Below are 16,745 nucleotides of genomic sequence, written 5' to 3' on the forward strand. Positions count from 1 at the left end.
TTTAAATTTGTTTTGCTCATTTGAATTTTGGTCAAACCTAACTTTGACCAAGATTTAAACAAGTCTAAAACATCAAAATGAAAAACTAAGCCTGGATCCTTCTTAGTCACTCCAAAATGAAGTTGTGGTGAGGTTTTTGAAAATTTCATGAAAAAAGTGCTAAAAAGAGCTCCAAAGGTAGGGTAAAGGGCCTCATTTCTAAGCAATGATTTTTTCGACCTTGTCTAAATCAACCAAATAGTTTTCCTACACATATATTCTATATATACAGACTATGTGCACTGTTTTTTTATTTTTCTTTTGATTTTTTAAATTTGTTTTGCTCATTTGAATTATGGTCAAACTTTTGACAAATATTTAAACAAGTCTAAAACATCAAAATGAAAAACTAAACCTGGATCCTTCTTTGTCACTCTAAAATAAAGCCATGGTGAGGTTTTTGAAATTTTCATGTTCATTTCCCCAAAACACTTCTCTTCACATCATACAGGAGAGTTTGATATACTTGAGATATCACATAAGACACATGAACTTTTCATTTAAATGTATGTAGACCATGTTTATCAACTTAAATCATTCGTATATGACATAAGAAGACTATGTGCGTAGGTTTTTCATTTGTCTGATTTTTATTTAATTTATTATGCTCATTTGAAATCTGGTCAAACCTATCTTTGACTGCTCCAAACCCCTCCCAAACCCCACTAACTCTAGCGCTGAACACGGACCATCCATCTAACCCTAGCGGCAAACAAGGACCATCGATCTAACCCTTCTATAAGGAATTTGCGGGGAGGAGGAGGGCGATCTGTAAGATGCAATCTGATTGGCTGGGTGATATGTCTCCATCGTATCTATAATTTTTGATTGTTCCATGCCAATATTCTACAACTTTTACATACTTTTGGCATGTTTTTATACTATTTTTGGGACTAACATATTGATCCAGTGCCCAATGTTAGTTCCTGTTTGTTCCATGTTTTATGTTTCACAGAAAACTCATATCAAACGGAGTCCAAACGGGATAAAAATGGACAGAGAATATTTTTGGAACATTTATGATTTCTGGGAAGAATAATCAACGCGAGATGATGCCCGAGGGGGCCACGAGGCAGGGGGCGCGCCCATGACCCTCGTGGGTACCCCGTAAGGCGGTTGCTGCTTGATACGTCTCCAACGTATCTATAATTTATGAAGCATTCATGTTATTATATTATCTATTTTGGATGTTTATGGGCTTTATTATACACTTTTATATTATTTTTGGGACTAACCTATTAACAAGAGGCCCAACCCAAATTGTTGTTTTCTTGCCTATTTCAGTGTTTCGAAGAAAAGGAATATCAAACGGAGTCCAAACGGAATGAAACCTTCGGGAGAGTTATTTTTGGAACGGAAGCAATCCAGGAGACTTGGAGTGCATGTAAGGGAAGCAACGAGGAAGCCACGAGGCAGGGAGGCGCGCCCTACCCCCTGGGCGCGCACCCACCCTCGTGGGCCCCTCGTGGGTCCCCTGACCAACTTCTTTTGCCTATATATGTCCATATACCCTAAAAACATCGAGGAGCACAATAGATCGGGAGTTCCGCCGCCGCAAGCCTCTGTAGCCACCAAAAACCTCTCGAGAGCCTGTTCTGGCACCCTGCCAGAGGGGGAATCCATCACCGGTGGCCATCTTCATCATCCCGACGCTCTCCATGACGAGGAGGGAGTAGTTCACCCTCGGGGCTGAGGGTATGTACCAGTAGCTATGTGTTTGATCTCTCTCTCTCTCTCTTGTTCTTGAGGTGATACGATCTTGATGTATCGCGAGCTTTGCTATTATAGTTGGATCTTATGATGTTTCTCCCCCTCTACTCTCTTGTAATGGATTGAGTTTTCCCTTTGAAGTTATCTTATCGGATTGAGTCTTTAAGGATTTGAGAACACTTGATGTATGTCTTGCCGTGCTTATCTGTGGTGACAATGGGATAATCACGTGATTCACTTGATGTATGGTTTGGTGATCAACTTGCGGGTTTAGTGACCTTGTGAACTTATGCATAGGGGTTGGTACACGTTTTCGTCTTGACTCTTCGGTAGAAACTTTGGGGCACTCTTTGAAGTTCTTTGTGTTGTTTGAATAGATGAATATGAGATTGTGTGATGCATATCGTATAATCATGCCCATGGATACTTGAGGTGACATTGGAGTATCTAGGTGACATTAGGGTTTTGGTTGATTTGTGTCTTAAGGTGTTATTCTAGTACGAACTCTATGATAGATCGAACGGAAATAATAGATTCGTGTTATTTTACAATGGACTCTTGAATAGATCGATCAGAAAGGATAACTTTGAGGTGGTTTCATACCCTACAATAATCTCTTCGTTTGTTCTCCGCTATTAGTGACTTGGAGTGACTCTTTGTTGCATGTTGAGGGATAGTCATATGATCTAGTTATGTTATTATTGTTGAGAGAACTTGCACTAGTGAAAGTATGAACCCTAGGCCTTGTTTCCTAGCATTGCAATACCATTTACGCTCACTTTTATCATTAGTTACCTTTATTTTTTTATATTTTAAGATTACAAATACTCATATCTACCATCCATATTGCACTTGTATCACCATCTCTTCGCCGAACTATTGCACCTATACAATTTACCATTGTATTGGGTGTGTTGGGAACACAAGAGACTCTTTGTTATTTGGTGGCAAGGTTGTTTGAGAGAGACCATCTTCATCCTACACCTCCCACTGATTGATAAACCTTAGGTCATCCACTTGAGAGAAATTTTCTACTGTCCTACAAACCTCTGCACTTGGAGGCCCAACAACATCTACAAGAAGAAGGTTGTGTAGTAGACATCAAGCTCTTTTCTTGCGCTGTTGCCGGGGAGGTGAGTGCTTGAAGGTATATCTTTAGAACTTGCAATCAAATCTTTTTGTTTCTTGTTTTATCACAAGTGTAGTCTATAAAAGAAAACTACAAAAAAATGGAATTGAGTTTGCCTCATACACTTCATCTTTTTAATATCTTTCGTAAGTATGATGAAAAGGAAAATTGTGCTCAAGTGCTAGAAGAAGAAGTCTATAAAATGTTTGGTACTAAATCTTTGAATGGTGAGCATGATTGCAATGTTGTTAGTATGAACTGCTTGAATATCCATAGTACTAATGATGATTGCACTAGTCATGATGAAAATGTTTCTTATAAGCATGTCGATTTTTGTGGAATGCATAGAGTTTGCAAGTACATACCAAATAGAGAAGATAGATTTTGTAAGAGGCGTAAGTATTTAGAAACTAAATGGTTGCAAGAAAGGCTAGATGTGAGTGCTGAAAATTTAAAATATCTCCGCCGTACTTGTGAACATTGCAATGAACATGGTCATTTAAATCTACGATGCAAATTGTTTCATGATCGAATCGTGTCCAAAAATTGTGATGACTTGATTTCCCTTGCACGTCATAATGAACTTAGTTTGCTTTTGGGTTATGAAGAATTGAAACATGCAACTAAGCATATTCCAGAATTTAACCTTAAGAAATTTCTTGATATTGATCTAGAGGAAATTTATATGTATTGTGCGGTGAATTGCATTGAAAATCCTTATATTGCCAATTACATAAAGAAAAGAAAGCAAATAGAAGATGAAGAGAATACTAATGAAAGGGAAGAAACTTCCCAATATCCTCCTATTATTTCTTATGATGAATCAGGTAACGAGGAGGAGCCTTCTATTCAACAAATCTCATTAATAAGGAGCTCCAAAAGGAGGATTCAACCCACACATGATGTGAAGAAGAAAAAGAAAAGACGAAGAAGAAAAGATAAAAAGGTATCCCTCCCAAATGATATTGCTCCTACTACTCATTGTGATGATGAAAATTGCTATACTATTGGTGCTATCCATACTATTAATGATGAGAGTGATTATGCTTATGATATTTAAAGGCTCAAGCTTGGGGAAGCTATGTTTGATGAGGATGACATATTTGAGAATATATTTGCTGCAATTAATGTTTGTCCCAAGCTTGGGGATGCTATGTTTAATGAAGATGATATTTTTAGCCTCCCAAGTTTTGATATGCAAATTTGTTATGATGATAGCATGCCTCCTACTTATGATGATTATATTGATGAAAGTGGGTTTGGAAGAGTGTCAACTTTAGGAAGTAATGATCCCACTATTTTGGAGGATGTTGAATCTTATTGTGATGAATATGAAAGTGGATTTGGAGAGGTCATGACTTTATTTAGTGATGATTCCACTATCTTGGAAGAGGTTTCAATCAATTATGATGAGAACAAAGTTGCTACTTATGATGATTATTGTGATGAAACTTATGCTATAAAAAGTAGTGATGATTATAATTGTAAAACCTGTCATGATTATGATTAACATTTTTCTGAACATTACTCTTTTAATGTGGAAACAATTTATAGTATTCGAGTCTCTTATGACACTCCCACTATCCCGAATGAGAAGAATTTTGCTTATGTGGAGAGTAGTAAATTTTCTATGCAAGTAGATCATGGAAGAATGCTTTAGGTGCTGGTTATATTGTTGAATTCATTCATGATGATACTGAAAATTATTATGAGGGAGGATGAAAGTGCAACTATCCCTAGGTGGTTTTGGTAATTCATAACAACATATAGCTCATTGTGATAATGCTATTCCAAGACTATTATTTCAGAAAAGCTCAATGAATGGCATGGCATGGATGATGAAAGTGGATCCCTCAAGAATTCAAGGAGAAAGGATTGGCTCAAGCTCAAAAGCTCAAGACTCTTCATTTTACATTTTAGTGATCCAAGATCACATTGAGTCTATAGGAAAAGCCAATACTATCAAGGAGGGATGAGGTGTTGCTTAATGAGCCTCTTGCTTCAAGTGCTTGGTGATATGCTCCAAATACCCTCAACTACTTCCTCACATCCTCATATGACCTAAACCTAAAGTCAAAATTGGTCATACCAATTCTTTCTATCCGGCGCCACCGAGTTCAAATGTCATAGCCACTGCCACAAACCCTAGGCAAATCGGTCTTACCGATAGGGATCTCGGTCTCACCGAGATGGGATTGTAATCTCTCTGTTTCCCTTCGTAACGTTTTGGTCTAACTGAAGTGAGCAATCGATCCCACCGAGATTGCAATGTAAACTCTCTGTTTCCCTTTCGAAACATTTTGGTCTCACCGAAAAGAGCGAATCGGTCCCACCGAGTTTACCTGACCAACTCTCTGGTTAGCTAATTGCCAAAATCGGTCTCACCGAGTTTGTGTAATCAGTCTCACTGAGATTACGTTATGCCCTAACCCTAACCATATCAGTCCTACCGAGTTGCATGTCGGTCCCACCGAAAATCCTAACGGTCACTAGGTTTAGTGAATCGGTCCGACCGAGTTTGTTGATTCGGTCCCACCGAGTTTGGTAAATTGTGTGTAACGGTTAGATTTTGTGTGGAGGTTATATATACCCCTCCACCTCCTCTTCATTTCTGGAGAGAGCCATCAGAACAAACCTACACTTCTACCTTACCATTTCTGAGAGAGAACCACCTACTCATGTGCTGAGGCTAAGATATTCCATTCCTACCATATGAATCTTGATCTCTAGCCTTCCCCAAGTTGCTTTCCACTCAAATCCTCTTTCCACCAGATCCAAATCCCATGAGAGAGACTTGAGTGTTGGGGAGACTATCATTTGAAACACAAGAGCAAGGAGTTCATCATCAACGCACCATTTGTTACTTCTTGGAGAGTGGTGTCTCCTAGACTGGCTAGGCGTCACTTGGGAGCCTCCGACAAGATTGTGGAGTTGAACCAAGGAGTTTGTAAGGGCAAGGAGATCGCCTGTAGCGACCAGACCTCAAACGGTCAATTCTCTGTGCCCCAGTGTCATCCCTGGATCAGTAATGCTGACATGCACAGTACTCGAAGGATTTATAAAACAGTAGCAATCACACACTTATTACATCGAATGTCTCAAAAGAGAACTTATTACAATAATATCGCTTAAGGACATCTAATGCGATAATAGCGAGCTTGGAAGATAAAGTGAGTCCATCAACTCCAACGACATAGCTGAGCTGCACGGCAATGACCTAACGAACCTTACTCCTCATCTGAAAAGTCTGCAACATAATACGTTGCAGCCCAAAAACGGGTCAGCACATGGAATATGCTAGCAATATAACACAGTAGAATAGAAGCAGAATAATACTATCACTACATGCATATATGGCTGGTGGAAAGCTCTAAGGTTATAGTTTTGCGGAAAGCAAATTTTTCCCTACAACAAAGGAATGAATTTTAATTTAACTATCATGGTGGTTGATAAAACATTGAGAAGGTAACCCCTCCTCAATCCCAATTAAAATCGTTAACAACCCAACAATATTAATTAAGAGTGTTGAGATACATGTGAATACTCAAGTACTAGATACTCAAATTGTCCATAACCGGGGACACGGATAACCATGATTAGTTTGTACACTCTACAAAGGTTTGCGCACTTTTCCCCACAAGACTCGATCGCCTCCGTTGGATTTCTCGCACTACATGATGTTTGAGAAACGGATGACCGAGACACAGTCTTTCAGAAACATTAACTCTCTACTCCGGGTAGACCATACCAAACCTACAAAACCCACTACCTGCTGATCTACCTCTTCAAGAGCTTCACATAACTTACTCAACTATGCTAGAGCCCATAATAGCTTGTGGCTGCACAAGGAAGTTTCTAGCATGAATAATCTCAGTTCCCTTTGAGCCTGGGTGGCGGTCCATAGGAAGATCACACGGTAACCCCGGGATTTCCAAAAAAAAAACATGCAACACTGGATACCCCAGGTGCATCAATCCACCCAGATGTGTATTTAAGTTGCCACCTTAAGTAAACCATTAATTAAAAATCTCACATCTATCATGGAAAACACTGAAACCCAAATCACATCTATGAGCATAGCATGGCAATATAAGCATAACGTAGAAGTAACTCCCAAGGGTTTGATAATAAACAGGGCAATAGGTTCTACCTCAGCAACTACTTCCCAACCCACAAGTTAAAGACATCCTAATCATGTAGTGTTTGAGGTTTGAACTAATGCAATGAAAAATGGGTATGGAAAGAGGATGATCAATGTGTTACTTGCCTTGCTGACGATCCGTGAATCCTAGAGACTCGTAGTAACATGCTTCGCACTCCGGGAATTCTATCGCAAACAAACAATAACACACATAAGCAACTAGAAAATATGCACAAACAAAACTCCAAATAAAAGAGATTGACCAGAAAGTTCAACTTAAGAACTCCTGTTTGCAAAAAGAATCAAATCAAACGGAGCAATGAAACTCAAACGGCGAATGAAACAAGATCCGTTTACTAATCTAGACTAAGGTCAAATTTTATAGTACCCAAACTTTGTTTAAGTTGATTAAACAGAAAGAGGGTCTCGGGACGAAACTCTAGGCGTTTGAATCGCCTGATTCCGATAAACGAGCGAGAAGTTATACTAGTTCGAACATCGGATCAGGAATCATGATCAGAAAAATCGCGGAATAAATCCGATAAAAGAAAAGCAACGAACAATTTAAAGAATGAACGTTCGTTAACTGAGACTAAACGAAGAACGCGTTCGTTAAAACGAACGAACGAGCGAGCGCTCGCTAAATAAATAAACCGGAGAAATAAACCGATCTATAAAAAAACGCAACTAAGGTTTCGAAAAAAAATAAACCGAATGTTTTTTTTAAAAACCCGGCGGTCTCGGATTCCGGCGGATACCTCCGGCGAGGGGTCCGGCGAGGCGGGGCTCCGGCGGGCGGTGGCGTGGGCGGCGGCAGCAGCGGAAGGCGGCGGCGGCGGCTACGGCAACGGCGGCTGCTCGGGCGGCGGCGGCTGCTCGGGCTCGGCTCCGGGCGGCGGGAGGCCGCGGCGGCGGCGGCGGCGGTGGCTAGAGGGGGGCGGTATTTATAGGAGGGGGTCGGTGCCTTGGGGAAGGGGCAGGCGGTGGCGGAGTCTGAGTCGGACTCTGGCGGCGGCAGCGACGCGCGGGAGGAAGGCGGCGGCGCAGCTTCGGCCGCCCTGGCCTTGCTGGGCTGCGGCCCAGTCGAGTGCGGGCGCGTGCATTTTTTTTAAATAGTTCCGCCGACGGAAAAATTCCTATAAAATAAAATAAAAATCTAAAAATGCCAAAACAAATACTACCGTCTAAATAAAATATTTAGAGCGAGATGAACATTTTCTTGGCCCTAAAATGCAAAATTTGAAAACGTGCATATTTTTCTAATGCAAATAGAATCCAAATAAACTCAAATAAAATCTAACAAATGATTTTAATATTTTTCCTCTAATATTTAAATTGTTTTGGAGAATTCATATTATCTCCTCACATATATTTTATAAGAAATATTTTTTTTGGAGAGAAAAATAATTAAAATCGAAATCCTCGTTTCACTATTTGATAGAAACCAAATATGAAAACCGGGAAATCCCCAACTCTCTCCGAGGGTCCTTGAGTTGCTTTGGATTTTCGAGGATTTTCGGATCAGAAACACAATAAAATATGATATGCATGGATGATCTATGTATAACATTCCCAATTGAAAATTTGGGATGTTACAAACCTACCCCCCTTAAGATGAATCTCGCCCTCGAGATTCGGGTTGGTCAGAAAATAGGTGCGGGTGGTCCTTGTGAAGATCATCTTCTCGTTCCCAGGTGGCTTCATCCTCGGTATGGTGGCTCCACTGAACCTTGCAAAATTTGATAACCTTTCTGCGAGTGACTCGGCTGGCAAACTCAAGAATCTTCACTGGTTTCTACTCATACGTCAAATCACTATCCAGCTGAATTGCCTCCAAAGGTACGGTATCTCTTAAAGGTATATCAGCCATCTCAGCATGACACTTCTTCAACTGTGAGACGTGGAACACATTGTGAACTCCTGACAATCCTTCAGGTAATTCTAGCTTGTAGGCAACTTGTCCCGTACTTTCCAAAACACGATATGGTCCTACAAACCTCGGGGCTAATTTTCCCTTAACTCCGAATCGTTTCACCCCTCGCAAGGGTGATACTCGTAGATATGCTATGTCTCCGATTTCATAGGTTACCTCCTTGCCTTTCGAGTCTGCATAACTTTTCTGTCTGGACTGAGCTATCTTGAGTCTATCCCGAATCAACTTAACCTTATCCTCAGACTCTTTGATCAAGTCTGGTCCAAACAAGTGTCGGTCTCCTACCTTGTCCCACATCAATGGTGTTCTACACCTACGTCCATACAAAGCTTCCAATGGTGCCATCTTCCAACTGGCTTGGTAGCTATTGTTGTATGAGAATTCAGCGTAGGGAAAATTGTCATCCCAACTAGATCCATAGTCTAGCGCACAAGCCCTCAACATATCTTCCAGTATCTGGTTGATTCTCTCGGTCTGTCCATCTGTCTGCAGGTGGAATGATGTACTGAACTCCAATCTTGTACCCAAAGTCTGGTGTAACTGATGCCAAAACTTTGAAGTAAACTGCGTCACTCTATCTGATACGATGCTCCTCGGAACTCCATGCAAACATATGATCCTGGACATATATATTTTGGCCAACTTTGCGCTTGTATAAGTAGTTTTCACTGGAATAAAATAAGCCACTTTGGTCAAACGATCCACTACTACCCATATTGAGTCATATCCTGCTTTTGTCCTGGGTAGTCCAGTGATAAAGTCGACGCCAAGTTTATCCCACTTCCATTCGGGTATCGGCATTGGTTGCAATAGTCCTCCTGGCTTCGGATGCTCTGCCTTCACTCTTTGACATACATCACATACGGCTACATACTCAGCAATATCCTTCTTCATACCAGTCCACCAGAAACGTTCCTTTAAATCCAAGTACATCTTGGTGTTTCCGGGGTGTATTGAGTATGGTGAGTCATGAGCCTCCTGAAGTATTAACTTCCTGATTTCCGGGTCATTGGGCACATAAACTCGGTCCTCAGACCATAAGGTATCGTGCTCATCCTCGCGAAAACCTTCCGCCTTTCTTTCGCTCATCTTCTCCTTTATTTCCGCAATCTCTTTGTCCTCCTTCTAAGCTTCTCGAATTTTGCTTAACAAGGTCGACTAGACCTCCATTGTTGCTATGAAACCTCGTGGAACAATCTCCAATCGAAGTTCCATGATATCCTCAGCTAACTCCTTTGGCAATCCCCTACTTTCAAGTATGTTAGCATAACTCTTCCGGCTTAAAGCGTCTGCTACAACATTGGCCTTCCCTGGATGATAGTGTAGCTTCATATCATAATCCTTTATAAGTTCCAACCATCTTCTCTGCCTGAGGTTCAGCTCCTTTTGGGTGAAGATATATTTCAAACTCTTATGGTCCGTGTACACATCACAACGGTTCCCAATAAGGTAATGTCTCCAAGTTTTTAATGCGTGCACCACTGCTGCTAACTCCAAATCATGGGTGGCATAGTTCAACTCGTGGGGCTTTAATTGTCGTGAGGCATACGAAACAACTTTTCCATCCTGCATAAGCACACATCCCAGTCCCAAGCGTGAGGCGTCGCAATATACTTGAAACTCCTTATGTATATCTGGCAACGTTAGTACTGGGGCTGTAGTCAAACGTTTCTTCAACTCCTGGAAACTTGTCTCGCAATCTTCCGTCCATATAAACTTATTGTCCTTCTTCAATAGTTCAGTCATTGGTTTTGCCAGCTTGGAAAAATTCTCAATGAATCTCCGATAATATCCCGCGAGTCCAAGGAAACTGCGGATCTCGCCAACTGAAGTGGCTGCCAACCATTCAGTGACTGACTGAACCTTGCTGGGGTCCACTGCTATACCTTCTCCTGATATAACATGCCCAAAAAATCCAACCTCCTTCTACCAAAATTCGCACTTGCTGAATTTGGCGTATAACTGGTGTTCTCTGAGTTTCTCGAGAACTAATCACAAATGCTCCTTGTGCTCCTCTTCATTCTTCGAGTATACCATAATATCATCGATAAACACTACTACAAACTTGTCCAAATACTCCATGAACACTTTTTTCATCATACTCATACAATAGGCAGGGGCATTTGTCAGTCAAAACTACATGACCGTATACTCGTATAATCCATACCGCATAGTAAACGCTATTTTTGGTATATCCTTCTCTCGGATCTTCAACTGATGGTATCTTGATCGTAGATCAATCTTCGAAAACACCTTAGCTCCTTGCAGCTGATCAAATAGATCATTGATCATCGGTAGTGGATACTTGTTCTTAATGGTTACTTCGTTCAAGGCTCGATAATCAACAACCATCCTTAGGGATTTATCCTTCTTTTCCACCAAAAGTATGGGAGCTCCCCAAGGTGATGAACTCCTTCGAATATAACCTTTCTCCAACAACTCCTTGCTCTGCTTCTTAATTTCCTCCAGATCATTTGCGGGCATCCGATAGGGTCTCTTGGATATTGGCCCGGTACCTGGCAATAACTCTATCAAAAACTCAATGTCTCTATCCGGTGGCATGCTGGGTAACTCTTCTGGGAAAACATCTGGATAATCCTTTACTACATGTACTTCCTCCTGAACAACTCCCGTGAGGGCATTTACTTGGGTCCTCCTAGGAACATGCCTAGATACGTACTTAATCCTTTTTCCCTTCGGGGTGGTGAGATAAATTGACTTACTAGCACAGTCAATACTTCCTCCATACTTTGACATCCAGTCCATACCTAATATCACATCCAATCCTTGTGACTCCAAGATAATTAAGTCAGATGGAAAAACATGCGTCCCAATGGTTAGGGGTATCTGGTTGCACCATCGGCTGGCCATATACTCTGCTCCAGGCGAGCTTACTAACAGAGGGGTTCTAAGGGTTTGGTTTGGCAGGTTAAACTTATCCACGAATCCCCTTGATATGTATGAATGCGATGCACTAGTATCAAAAAAGAATAAGGGCGGTAAATGACTTAACTAAAAACTTACCTATTACCACGTCCGGCTGTTCTTCAACCTCCTCCACATTAACCTGGTTCACTTGCCCTTTGTTGAATGGGTTAGGCTTCTTTCCAGTGCTCCTGTTTCCGTTTCCATTCCTTCCTTCAGGACAATCATTGGTGTAGTGCCCTGTCTTTCCGCACTTATAACAAGTAACTTGACTTAGGTCTCTCTTGGCGGGTGTGGCTGGGTTGGAGCGGTTATTGTTGGTTCCGTTCCCATTTACGTTCTTAGTGCCATTGTGATTATGCGATCCTCCTCCAGGGTGGTTATGACCTCCGTGGTTATGAACGAGTCCTCCCGAATTCGGGTTAAGCGAGGCTTCTCCTGAGCTCCAGAATAATACTTCCCTTGTCCATACTTCCTCTTACGACTCTCAATCTATTGCTGCTTCCCTTCAATCATAAGAGATTTATCTACCAACTCCAGGTAGTTGTTGAAGGTTTCCACCATCAACTGCATGCTCATCTCATCATTCAACCATTCCATAAACTTCTCCTGCTTTGCGACATTCGTGGCCACATCATCAGGGGCATAGCGTGATAATTTGCTAAAATCATCTACGTACTGGCCAACCATACGGTTCCCCTGACGTAAGTTACAAAACTCCCGCTTCTTCATCTGCATAGCTCCAGTGCAAACATGGGCAGTTCGAAAGGCCTGCTGAAACTGAGCCCATGTGACAGTGTCGACAGGGTAGGTGGTGGTGAAATTCTCCCACCGTGCTACTGCGGGTCCATCCAGTTGATGTGCGGCAAAGCGCACCTTCTCCGCATCCGTGCACCATGCGGTGGTTAACTCCCTTCCGATACGGTATAGCCAATCATCTGCCACTATTGGCTCGGTGCTACTGGAGAACACCGGCGGCTGTAACCTTAGAAAACGGGCTAGGTTGTCCACTAGCGGTGGGTTGTTGTGGTTGTTGTTATTGTTGTTGTTGCCTTGGTTCTGAACTAGTAATTGCATCAAAGCATTCTGCTGCTGGATCAACTGGGTGAGCTCCGGTGGGAAGGCAAAACCGGTGTCACGTCTCGGAGGCATCTGAGGGGGTTTAGATGGAAGAGATTAGAGTAGAGAAAGGTCTAGTGAGGAAGTACTACCCATATGCACATGACACAAACACAATCATTTCACTCAATCAATCAAGCAAGGGCATACATCGGTCTAAACTATCGCAAAAGTGCTCAACTACTACTTGATACATGGGGGAATACTAATACTGTATGGTGGTCATCTAGAAATTTTGATCGGTGGAAGATTCCATGATGTCTGCTCCAGCTTCGTCTTCATAGTCATCATCGCTCGGTTTAGAATTGGTGTCGTCAATGATGATGTAGTTGTCTGGGCAGGTGGGGTCGTCGTCTTCGTCTCCCGGGGCTGGTCCTCCCATGAATATCCCGATCTTATTAACCAGGTCGTCGTTCTTCTCCAGTAGTGTCTTGATTTCCTCCTCATATCCATCGCGTGTGAACTTGAGTTCTTCTTCCAGCTCGATGATCCTAGTCTTCGCCTTCTTCAATTCCATCATATCGGCGCACATCTGGTTCTCCTGGCGTCGAATGTGTTGGTTTAGCTCTTGGATAAAAGCTGCGACTCCAGGTTGGTGCTTTGAAAGAAAATTCTATGGGTTTTGAAGTTGTTGAGAACGTTCTTCCTGGAACTTGTACTTGAATCATCCAGTGCTCCTCTTCTGGTAAGGTGGCGTTGTACGTCCCGGTGAAACTAGGTATCCCAATGTTCAAGTACCTAGGGACTTCCTTCAAGTGGCGTCCAAAAGGTGTATCCTCATCCGGTTGCGCGAACTTGTTCTTCTTCTCCGTCATCCTAAGGAGTGGAAAAGGGAGAGGAGTCAGAAATGAGTAGAGAAGAGTGACCTATGGTTTATCTTAGTGGTCATGTCCTACACTCAGCGTGTGCTCTGATACAATCTTGTAGCAACCAGACCTCAAACGGTCAAGTCTCTGTGCCCTAGTGTCATCCCTGGATCAGTAATGCTGACACGCACAGTACTCGAAGGATTTATAACAGAGTAGCAATCACACACTTATTACATCGAATGTCTCAAAAGAGAACTTATTACAATAATATGGCTTAAGGCCATCTAATGCGATAACAGCGGAAGGCTTGGAAGATAAAGTGAGTCCATCAACTCCAACAGCATAGCTGAGCTGCACGGCAACGACCTAACGAACCTTACTCCTCGTCTGAAAAGTCTGCAACATAATACGTTGCAGCCCGAAAACGGGTCAGCACATGGAATATGATGGCAATATAACATAGTAGAATAGAAGCAGAATAATACTATCACCACATGCATATATGGCTGGTGGAAAGCTCTAAGGTTATAGTTTTGCGGAAAGCAAATCTTTCCCTACAACAAAGGAATGAATTTTAATTTAACTATCATGGTGGTTGATAAAACATTGAGAAGGTAACCCCTCCTCAATCCCAATTAAAATAATTAACAACCCAACAATATTAATTAAGAGTGTTGAGATACATGTGAATACTCAAGTACTAGATACTCAAATTGTCCATAACCAGGGACACAGCTAACCATGATTAGTTTGTACACTCTCCACAGGTTTGCGCACTTTTCCCCACAAGACTCGATCGCCTCCGTTGGATTTCTCGCACTACGTGATGTTTGAGAAACGGATGACCGAGACACAGTCTTTCAGAAACATTAACTCTCTACTCCGGGTAGACCATACCAAACCTACAAAACCCACTACCTGCTGATCTACCTCTTCAAGATCTTAACGTAACTTACTCAACTATGTTAGAGCCCATAATGGCTTGTGGCTGCACACGGAAGTTTCTAGCATGAATAATCTCAGTTCCCTTTGAGCCTTGGTGGCGGTCCATAGGAAGATCACATGGTAACCCCGGGATTTCCAAAAAAAAAACAGGCAACACTGGATACCCCAGGTGCCTCAATCCACCCAGATGTGTATTTAAGTTGCCACCTTAAGTAAACCATTAATTAAAAATCTCACATCTATCATGGAAAACACTCAAACCAAAACCACGTCTACGAGCATAGCATGGCAATATAAGCATAACGTAGAAGTAACTCCCAAGGGTTTGATAATAAACAAGGCAATAAGTTCTACCTCAGCAACTACTTCCCAACTCACAAGTTAAAGACATCCATATCATGCAGTGTTTGAGGTTTGAACTAATGCAATGAAAACTGGGTATGGAAAGAGTATGATCAATGTGTTACTTGCCTTGCTGACGATCCGTGAATCCTAGAGACTCGTAGTAACACGCTTCGCACTCCGGGAATTCTATCGCAAACAAACAATAACACACATAAGCAACTAGAAAAGATGCACAAACAAAACTCCAAATAAAAGAGATTGACCAGAAAGTTCAACTTAAGAACTCCGGTTTGCAAAAACAATCAAATCAAACGGAGCAACGAAACTCAAACGGCGAATGAAACAAGATCCGCTTACTAATATTGACTAAGGTCAAATTTTACAGTACCAAAACTTTGTTTAAGTTGATTAAATAGAAAGAGGGTCTCGAGACGAAACTCTAGGCGTTTGAATCGTCTGATCCCGATAAACGAGCGAGAAGTTATACTAGTTCGAACATCGAATCAGGAATCGCGATCAGAAAAATCGCGGAATAAATACGATAAAAGAAAAGCGACGAACAGTTTAACGAACGAACGTTTGTTAACTGAGTCTAAACGAAGAACGTGTTCGTTAAAACGAACAAACGAGCGAGCGCTCGCTAAATAAATAAAGCGGAGAAATAAACCGATTTATTAAAAAAACGCAACTAGGGTTTCGAAAAAAATAAACCGAACGTTTTAAAAAAAAACCGGCGGTCTCGGATTCCGGTGGATACCTCCGGCGTGGGGTCCGGCCAGGCGGGGCTCTAGCGGGCGGTGGCGACGGCGGCAGAAGGCGGCGGCGGCTACGGCGACGGCGGCTGCTCGGGCTCGGCTCCGAGCGGCGGGAGGCAGCGGTGTTGGTGGTGGCTAGAGGGGGGGGGGTATTTATAGGAGGGGGTCGGTGCCTTGGGGAAGGGGCAGGCGGCACAGAGTCCGAGCCGGACTCTGGCGGCGGCGGCGGCGCGTCTTGGGCCGGCCTGGCCTGGTTGGGCGGCGGCCTAGTCGGGTGCGGGCGCGCGCATTTTTTTTAAAATAGTTCCACCGACAGAAAAATTCCTATAAACTAAAATAAAAATCTAAAAATGCCAAAACAAAATGTCACCGTCTAAATAAAATATTTAGAGCGAGATGAACATTTTCTTGGCACTAAAATGCAAATTTTGAAAACGTGCATATTTTTCTAATGCAAATAAAATCCAAATAAACTCAAATAAAATCTAACAAATGATTTTAATATTTTTCCTCCAGTATTTCAATTGCTTTGGAGAAGTCATATTATCTCCGCTCATATATTTTATAAGAAATATTTTTTTTGGAGAGAAAATAATTAAAATTGAAATCCTCGTTTCACTATTTGATAGAAACCAAATATGAAAACCGGGAAATCCCCAACTCTCTCCGAGGGTCCTTGAGTTGCTTAGGATTTTCGAGGATTTTCGGATCGGAAACACAATAAAATATGATATGCATGGATGATATATGTATAAAATTCCCAATTGAAAATTTGGGATGTTACATCGCCTACTTCGTGAAGATCTACCGCTAGTGAGGAAAGTCCTTCGTGAGTGACGGTGTCCTGGACTAGGGGTACTCAACGCGTCGTCTCCTGATCAGTTGGATTGGGCCG

The sequence above is a fragment of the Triticum aestivum genome, chromosome 1B (assembly GCF_018294505.1).
Source record: "Triticum aestivum cultivar Chinese Spring chromosome 1B, IWGSC CS RefSeq v2.1, whole genome shotgun sequence".
Classification (NCBI taxonomy): domain Eukaryota; kingdom Viridiplantae; phylum Streptophyta; class Magnoliopsida; order Poales; family Poaceae; genus Triticum; species Triticum aestivum.